Source organism: Peromyscus eremicus, chromosome 8b, assembly GCF_949786415.1.
Source record: "Peromyscus eremicus chromosome 8b, PerEre_H2_v1, whole genome shotgun sequence".
NCBI lineage: Eukaryota > Metazoa > Chordata > Mammalia > Rodentia > Cricetidae > Peromyscus > Peromyscus eremicus.
The window spans coordinates 27,280,892-27,290,595 of record NC_081424.1 but is presented as its reverse complement, the minus strand read 5'-3'; the positions used below and the strand labels follow the sequence as shown (position 1 = coordinate 27,290,595).

The 9,704-nt window shown below is 39.1% G+C and overlaps 1 long non-coding RNA gene across 1 annotated transcript; it reads left to right on the top strand.

The window, feature by feature from the left end:
- Positions 1-818: 818 nt before the first annotated feature.
- Positions 819-3,252, top strand: LOC131918841 (uncharacterized). Its single transcript, XR_009381105.1, has 2 exons — positions 819-951; positions 3,081-3,252. It is a non-coding gene; the product is annotated as an uncharacterized LOC131918841 (long non-coding RNA).
- Positions 3,253-9,704: the final 6,452 nt, after the last annotated feature.

Sequence of the window (9,704 nt, the reverse complement as noted above, 5' to 3'; positions counted from 1 at the left end):
GTTAATTTGTTTGTATTGTTGTTACAGCGAAAAGCAGCTTTTACCACGTGCCATGCAGAGACGTGTACTGTCATAGGCACTGACAGTCCTGTTTTGATGCCTACAGAGATCAACTGTGTCATAAAATTATTGGAAAGAGTGAGGAGTTAATGAATCAACAGTGCTCAAACATTGCAGCCATGATTTATGTCCGTGAGGTTCCTAGGTGACGGGAATGAGACTGTAAATTAATGTAGATTTGGACCGTTGCTCAGGAGGAGCCGGTGGCCTTTGTTTTCTATTTTGAGGCACAACAAAGGACAGCAGGATGATGTCCTGGCAGAGACAGCTAAGCTCACATTACATTTCCCACTCAGGCCCATCTTTTGACTTCTTTTTATTTTTTTGCCAGAGGAGCGTTCACTCTTTTGTTTTTATGTTTCAAGGCATACAGCTTCTTCACACAGCTTCCTTGTTAAAGGATCCAAGACCTCCCACTCTGGCTTTCCAGTTTTAAAACACCTGCTACTGTGTCCTAACACACAGTGACAGGTCCTCAAGGTGATCATCGGGTGCCTCTGTCATTTGTACTAAAAAGTTATCCCAAGCATTTATGCAGATGACAGGCACCTTCAGGATGACCTCTGCACAGAAAAGTGTCAGTCACCACAGCTGATGTGAGGTTACACAGTTTTCAGTTTCCAGGTCATATTCACTCATAATGTGAAGGATAAGGTTCCGACTTCTCATCTGGTTGTCATGTATGATCTCTTTAGAAATTTAGAACAACATAAATGATACTAAAACTACTTTAAAAATTTTTATTTTTACAGTAGATGATGAAAAAACAACTCAGCATGTAAGACACTTGTTACAAAATCTGAAGATCTGAGTTTGATCCCCAGATGTAAACTCCTGGAAGAAAACCAACTGCTGAAGACTGACCTCTGATTTTCACATGTGTGCTATGGTGTAAGCACTCTCATGCACACACACACACACACACACACACACACACAGTGACACAGGGATACACAAGCATGCATACATGTATGCATGTGTACATATACACACACACAGTAAATAAATGTAGAAAGTGAAATCTACAAGTATTTTATATTTTAAAGAACTTGGACAAGCTGCTATCAGTTCACTTTGGCCCTAAGGAAATAGGGCAGGTTTTATGGTGTCATCTCAAAGAAACCCTCATGGTAACAAAGTAGCCTAAGGACACACTTTAAAGTGTCCTAGCTTGTAGTTGGTTGTTTTTTACTCTTTTACTCTTTGGGGGCCCACCACCCAGCTCCCAAATAAATACACATGGAGGTTTACTCTTTCTTATGAATAGCTGGAGTTAGCTTGACTTATTCCTAGACAGCTTTTCTTAAATTATCCCATCTATCTTTTGCCTCTAGGCTTTTACTTTTCTCTATTTCTGTATACCTTTCTTTACTTTTTACTCTGTGTCTTGCTGTGTAGCTGGGAGGGTGGCCCCTCGAGTCCTTCTCTCCTCCTTCTTTTGCTCCTTGATCTTCCCTTCCCAGATTTCTCCTTCTATTTATTCTCTTTGTTTGCTAACTATCCTTTCTCCCCCCTTGCTATTGGCCATTCAGCTCTTTATTAGACCAATCCAGTGTTTTAGACAGGCACAGTAACACAGCTTCACAGAGTTAAACAAATGCAACATAAAAGAATGCAATACATCTTTTCATCATTAAACAAATGTTTCACAGCATAAACAAATGTAGCACATCTTAAAATAATATTCCATAATACTAGCTAGTACAATTTGGAAACAAGACAAGAACCCAGGCTTGCAGGTTTTGGGTTTGTTTTTTTTTTAAATATTTGGGGTATGTGTGTGTGTGTGTGTGTGTGTGTGTGTGTGTGTGTGTGTGTATGTGTGTGTGTGTGTTCTGTCACATTAGAGGACAACTCACAAGAGTCAATCACCTCCATTCACTGTTTAGGCCCTGGGGATTACATTAAGTTGTCAGCCTTGGCAGCAGGCAGCGGCCTTCCTTTTACATTGAGCCAATTTGTTGACCCAAAATAATCCAGTTTTTTATTCATTCATTGATTTTTATTTTGAATCTTACTTCAGTTTTCTTAATATTTCTATGCAAGTTCTTCACATCCTTTCTGAGGTAGGAAGTACAAAATCACATGATGGAGAAATTTTAAAAATAGTTACATGAATATATGTTCTCTATACATATATTTATCTGCATAAATTTATACCTTATCTCAGTACATTTCAAATGCTATTGGACAATATAATTCAAATATAAACAAATAAAATTTCAGAGATGAATGTAATTAAAAAGTATGAAAAGTTTTTAAAATGTACTATAAAACAGAATAGAGAACATTAAGTATGGTGACCCTACTAAGAAAAAACATATAAGGCACATGAATAAACACAAATGAGCTAACCATTCCCAGGTTGGACTACAAGGCAACCAGCAGTGATGGATTCTTTTAGCATAGTGAATTGGAAAGATTGAACCTAAGGGATAGACAACACACACATTCGAATTCAGATACCATCTTGTAAAAAATGACCAGAAAGAGTATAAACATTAAGCAAGACAGAAGATTCTCTGCTAAGGATCAAAATAAACTTTTTAAAGAACTTATGATACCTGTGAACATCAGCTCACTGAAAACAGCAAGGTATAGCACATGGCAAACTGCATTCACATAAAAATAGAGAGAACCCATTGACAACATATTTTTATCCACTTTTCTTCCTGAGTGCAGATATTGCAAGTGTCCACTGTTTTGTTTGCTTCTCTTATAGCAGCCCTCAGTACAAGTCTAGGATAGAGTACTGAGCTAAAATCCAATAACAGCAAATCTTTAGGGAACTGTGATAATGTGTTTGGGACTTTCTGATGGTATTAGTTACCTAAAGCTGACTGGTTGTAGTAGTTACTTTTTGTTTACTGTGATAAAATGCCAAGACCAAAAACAACTTATAGAAGGAAGAGTATATCTTGGCTTAAACTTCTAGAATGGTGATCCATAATGGCAAGGAAGGCCTGGCAGTAGACTATCTAAGCAGGAAGTTGGCTGATTATTATTATTTTTTCAAACAGGAAACCAAGAAAATCAAATGGAAATGGGGGCAAGATTATAATTCCTTAAAACCCATTCTCAGCACTGTACCTCTGCCAGCAAAGTGCCTTGAAGCTGGAGTTTTCTCCAGTCCCGCCCGGGCCCGTACCTCTCAGACCCAAATAAACACACAGAGGCTTATATTAATTAAAACTGTATGGTCTAATGGCTCAGGCTTCTTGCTAGCTAGATCTTACATCTTAAATTAACCCATAATTCTTATTTATGTTCAGTCACATGGCTTGGTACCTTTTCCCAGTTCTGCCTTCACATCTTGCTTCCTCTGTGTCTGGCTCAGCCTTCCTGTTTCCAGAATTCTCCTCTCTCTTTGTCCCACCTATACTTCCTGCCTGGCTACTGGCCAATCAGCCCTTTATTAACCAATCAGAGCAACATATTCACAGCATACAGTGTGATATCCACAGCAGTGCCTCAACTTAAAATATCTAAAACCTCCCCCAATAGCAGCATCAGCCAGTAACCTCAAATACATGAGCCTAGTGGGACATTTCTCACTCAAACCACACAGTAGTCACCATACTAGTCATGTCCAGGGCATTTACTTACGTTGGAAATAACCTTTAGTGAATGTATTTTCCCTTAACTGTTTTTTTTTTGATAAAAAGAGAAACAAAAAGTTGAAGATTCATTTTCTGACTGTTATGAATACCAGATATTTTATTATTATTTTTTAAAACACATTTTTAAAATAAGTAAACAGAGTTGAGTTGATATATTCATTGTCAAACTCAAGACTCCCAAGTATCTTGTGTAGTGGGTAGCCATTCCAGCTTTGATCTGGAAGTTCCAACCCCCACTGAGGCTTCGGTAATTATCATGCCTATAAGGCAGGGCCAGGAGAGGGCCCTGAAGACCTGAGATCCGGATGTGTCACCCTCTCTTGGTTCCCGGACCCTGGACACTGGAGGTGGACCAAGCAGAGTTCTCCAGAGAATACCGCCAGACTGCGCTATGTCCTTCCCAGACCCTGCGACCTATCTATCCCTTGATGTGAGACACAATTGCTTTTGGCAGCACCAATTTGATCCCAAGAGAATGTTGGGCTTCTAAGACATTTCCATTTGGAAGTTTGTCTTCTTGGCACAAAATGGCCTACTGGGCAAAGAACTGCCCTTGCCTCAACTGCTGACAGTATAAATGCTGTCCTTTCTCACAAGTGGGACACAAGGAAAGCGACCAATGTCCTCTGCCAAGACAGGGTAAGATGGTCTTTCAGAATTCCTGCTTCTAAAAATGGTCTGTCAGATACTCTAGGCCTATAGTCAATTTGAATGCACCAACAATGCTAAGAAACATTAGGTGACTGTCCAGGCTGCCAGCTGTCATGGTCTACTCTTGCAAGTTTCCCGAAAGTTGCTTGCATCCATCTTCCTTTTCTCAGGTACCATTATATTCCTTCTCAGGTCTTTGATGGGATTGAAGACTAGCAGTTATAGTTACAACTTAGTATAATTTATATATATATATATATATATATATATATATATATATATATATATATATTCTTAGATAGAACATATTAAGTATTAGATTCAGGTTCTTTAGGATAGGACACCTTTTGGAATGATCTTTGTAACATGCCATTTACCTATGTTCCAGACTTCTCTGGATTTTAGTATGTGTTTCTTGCTTGATATTGTTCACATTGATTGTAGTTCCATCTTATCTAGGTCATTATCCCTCATTACTTCTGGACAATATTTGATAACCATTCCTTTATATATAGTCTTGTATTAAGTTAGAACCTTCTTATTTAGACAAAAGTGGGAGATGTAGTGGGTAGCCATTCCAGCTTTGGTCTGGAAGTTCCAACCCCCATCGAGGCTTCGGTAACTATCACACCTACAAGGCGGGGCCAAGAGAGGGCCCTGATGTCCCGAGATCCAGATGCGTCACCCTCTCTTGGTTCCTGGACCCTGGATGCTGGAGGTGGACCAAGCAGAGTTCTCCAGAGAACACCGCCAGACTGTGCTATGTCCTTCCCAGACCCTGCGACCTACCTATCCCTTCATTTGTAAGTTATGCCATTAAATAAACCTCCCTTTTAACTATGTGAAGTGGCCTTAATAATTTCACCAACAATCTTGTGTAAACAGTAAAGCCTCTTTGTGTTAGTGGTCACACTGTGTCCCTTGGTAGTTCTGGGATTGTCATCAGGTATAAATAAGCAAATAGAAATAAAACTAGACCATTTTTTTCTACCAGTATATGAATCAATAAATGTAAATCTTCAAACCTTGACAACTTAAAACACAGATGAGTTGATTTCTAGTTGCAAATTTTTAAAAGCAAAATCCATGATGTATCATCTATGGTCACTTCAACTCTAAAATACTGTACTCACATGCATTTGCCTTGGTTGAATGATTGGAGATGCCATCTAGATGAACTGGTCACTGTTAGTATCCTAGCACGTTAACCTAAAGCTGAATGGTGAAGTTGGAAGGGGAGAGAACAAAGAACACTGGATTAGTCTGGTTTTACCGAAATGAGAGGAACCAAACAAGGTCATTGCATTGGTTTTATAGTGTCTTCCTCATTCTGATATGTCAAGATCTTTAGGGCAAGATAGTGTGGAATATGATATTGTTTCTTCTGATGGTCATTTTTCTATAAGATTCAGCTCTGGTTTCACAATTGTGCTTTTTCACCTCATTTACTCTTTTGAATTTTTGTTTCTCTAGCAGACTCAAGCTGATTTATAAGTTATGGTTGTATTGTGTTTCTCCACTCATTTCATCTGCAGTGAATTAGCACTTGATGTTGCAGGCACCCTTCCTAAGGGTCATTTAGTGCAATAGTTTGAAACTGCAGTTTGGATGTTCCTCTGAGTAGAGATACTCCTGCTCTCTTTCTGTCTCCATGTTTCAGTTTATCTACGCATGTAGCTCACAGCTTCCTTCACCCAGCACCTGTGCCATGCTGGAACTTCCGATCTGTCCTCTGTCTTAAATTTTAAGTTGTTGGCCTTGGATTCTCTGAACTATGATTCATTTGGAGCTTTGTTAGTGTAAACCCTCCTATCACCTTTATACGGTTTCTTCCACACCCCATTGGATGACCAATGTGTTATCTTTGAAACACGTTGGCTTTAAGCTTCCTGAAGCTTCTTCTGGACTAGTAAACTAATGCACTAATGCAGTGGTCCTCTGTCACCTCATACCCTGTCCACCAAAATTCAAAAAACAGAAATAGATCCAGTTGTTCTGCACGTGGTTATGCAGATGAGTTCAGAAGATAAGGGGTAGGAGTTAAGTCATCTCAAAAATTAGCACCAGTGAGAAAATGATGACACTTTTCTCCAACTGGAAAGACATAGCATACACTTCCATTTTCAGAGAACAGCCATGGTGTTACCAGTCAGAAAGCAGGAGCAGGAAGCATGGGATCTGGAGTTAGGGAAGGAATTGGAGAAATGTCACACCCTGGAGAGATAGCCACTATCAGATGACATTAAAGCAGAGGAAGGGAGCTTTGCCTTTTCCTTGGTCCCCATTTTTCTGTCACTGCTTTCCTTAACACAAGATAACTAGTCAGTTGTAAAAGACCCCCTAGGAAGAAAAGGGGCTACCCACAGCATAGACAGAAGAAAGGCTGGAGACAGATCACAGTGCAAACAGAAACATGACCATTACATCCCAACCATCCCCAGCATCCCTTACCCTATGGTTCTTTCTGTTTCACAGTGCATAACTCTAATTCTCAATCTTCCTTAATTGGATTCCGCTTCTTAACTGCTTTCCCTAAAGGATTTCTTTCTCTGTTCTCGCTGTGCTTGGGGTGAGGTACATGCTTTCAAACAGAAGCTTGGCCAGGAGAGATCACATTCTCTCTTTACCACAGGAGCTCTTGTACTTTCTGCTCTGCAAGATTAATGTGTTAAGATTTGGCCAGGCACTGGTGGTCATCAGATCTAGATCTGTGTTCCAGCTTTAAAATAATGGTGAGATTAATGTTGATAATCCTTTTTTAGCAAGTTTCGTAAGCTATAGAATAGAAATGATAATAGTCACTGTAAATTTTGCTTAATGAATAAATTAAAGGGAATATCCAAGAGCATCAATCCAGTGAGTTTTGATATGTGGTTATAGCTATGATTGTTTTAAACATTGTTATATTACTGGTTAATTGTTTTCTGTGGGGTGCTTGTGGTGGTGGTGTGTGTATGCAGGTATATGTGCTTGGGTATGAAGGTACATATGTGTGTAGATGTGTGTTGGCATGTGTGTGGGTCCATGTGGAGACCACAGGATAACTTCAGGTATAATCCTCAGGAATGTCATCCACCTCCATTAAGATAGAGTCTCTCACTGGCCTGGAGTTCACCAATTAGGCAATCAAAAACAAAAAGTGTTTTAAGAAGAAAAAAATAAAGATTAAGTCACAATATATTTTGATGTACAAAAATTCCTAAATCATATTTCCCAACTGTAAAGATCATCACTGTGGACTGAAAATGTTTCTATCTTAATATTCCAAAGGCATTTTATAAATGTGCAGCTACTGAGCATTAAAATTTGGTGATAAAAGTTTCTCTTGTTATGAAAATATTTACTTCTAACACATTCAATGCAAAGATATGCATACATACATCTCTCCTTTCTTTCTTTTTATTACTTTTTAGAAAAAGTGGCTGAATGGATACTTTGACATCCCCCCGCCCCCTTCCTCAACTCTTCCCCTTCACAGTGTCTACTTAATGGGATGGTTTTTACATAAAAGGATTTAACTGTATTCCACATTAAAACAAACATCAATGAATGTAGTTTTTACACTGCCAAGTCTTTGGTGAGATGGACTGTTTCCTTTTGCAAGCTTGCTTCGGCATCGTCAAAGCTCTGTCTGAGCTACCCACTCTCTTTCCTAACTTCAGAAACTGAGGACTCAGTTCTAATATCAAAAGACAGTTGGGATTTCTGCAGACCTCTTCGGCCAGCATGAATGATGTGGACGTTAGAAAGCTGTGTCATTGCCTAATATCTCTCAAGTCCCATTGAGTCACATTTTCTATCTGATTACCATCAACTTAGTACCATCATCTACATTGCCAGTGGAAGTGTTCATTACAAAGGCTGAATTTACGCTATGGGGTAACAGTCTTTCTACTGTCTCCAACATGACCAATGTTCTGAGGCCTGAGCATTTTTTTTAAACCAATGCAAATATAAGCAATGTGAGGGTTGTAAGTGTATTCCTGTGCAATGTAGAAAATCACTTTGTCCTTGTCAGAATAAGACAAAAGAACAAAACATCAATGGGTTGGAACGTTTGGGTCAGTGGAAAGCATTCATCAGAGATTAGTCTGGAAGGGAACTAATTAGAAAATGGTTAAGCACATTGATCTGACTGTAATAAGTGTCTTCTATGTAGCTGTAAGAATGATGGCAGTTGTCTTCGGGTCAAAATCTCCACAGGGAATTTGTTGAAAGTGGTACGAAGGGACATCACAAAGACTGGAAACAAAGGAAAATGATTGATAATCTGTGAGGACTTCTTCCTGTGAGGACAGTTAAAAAAAACTTAAGCATTATTTTCTGCAACATTTTATAGTGTTTGTCTTATAAAGCACAGTTACGTTTAGCGCAGCCTAACCTTTTAAGGAGTTCAAGCATATGGATCCCATGGTATTTGCTTCATTGTTACAAAGGACAGTCTCAGAGGCTATATAAAGTCAATTGGCACACAAATGCTTTTCTCAAGAAATAATCTTTTTTTGGTGCAATCAAATATATTTAGTGGAATGAAGTCTTTAAGTACGTGTTTATAGTTAGTTATACTAACTTGTATCTGTAGTTTGCGCCTACAGTGCTCAAGCTGTCTGCTCTTTTGTTTTGTTTTGTTTTGCTTTATAGAGATGTATTTGTTTATTTTTCCCCTATACTGAAAATAGGTTCTTTTCTCATACCATATATCCTGGTTAAATCTCTCCTCTTCCTCTACTTCCCTCTACTCCTTCCAGTTCTTTCCCACCTCCCTTCTCATCCAGATCTACGGACGGCCTTTCTGTCTCTCATTAGAAAGCGACAGGCTTCTAAAAGATAACAGCAAAACAACAACATGAAACATAATAAAGTAAAACAAAAACCTTCACATCGAAGTTAGACAGGGCAACCCAATCGGAGGAAAAGAGCCAGAGAGCCAGCATGAGAGTGAGAGACCCACTCATTCATACACTCAGGAATCCTACTAAAAACAAACAAACAAACAAACACACTAAAGCAAAAGCTGTAATTTATGCACAGAGGATCTGGTGCAGATTCATGTAGGCCTTGTTTGCTGCCTCAGTCTCTATGAGTTCATATGAGCTTTGCTCAGTTGATTTAGACGGCCTTGCTCTCCTGGTGTCCTCCATCCCCTGTGGCTTGTATACTCTTTCCTTCTCCTCTTCTTCTGGATTCTTTGAGCTTTGAGGGGAGAGATTTGATGGAGACATGTGGTTTACAGGTCTGTGTTGCAAGGTCTCTCTTTCTCTCTGTATAATGTTTGGCTGTGGGTGTCCGTATTTATTCTAATCTGTTGCAGGAGGAAGCTTCTCTGATGATGGTTGAATAAGGTGCTGATCTATGAGTATAGCAGAATATAAA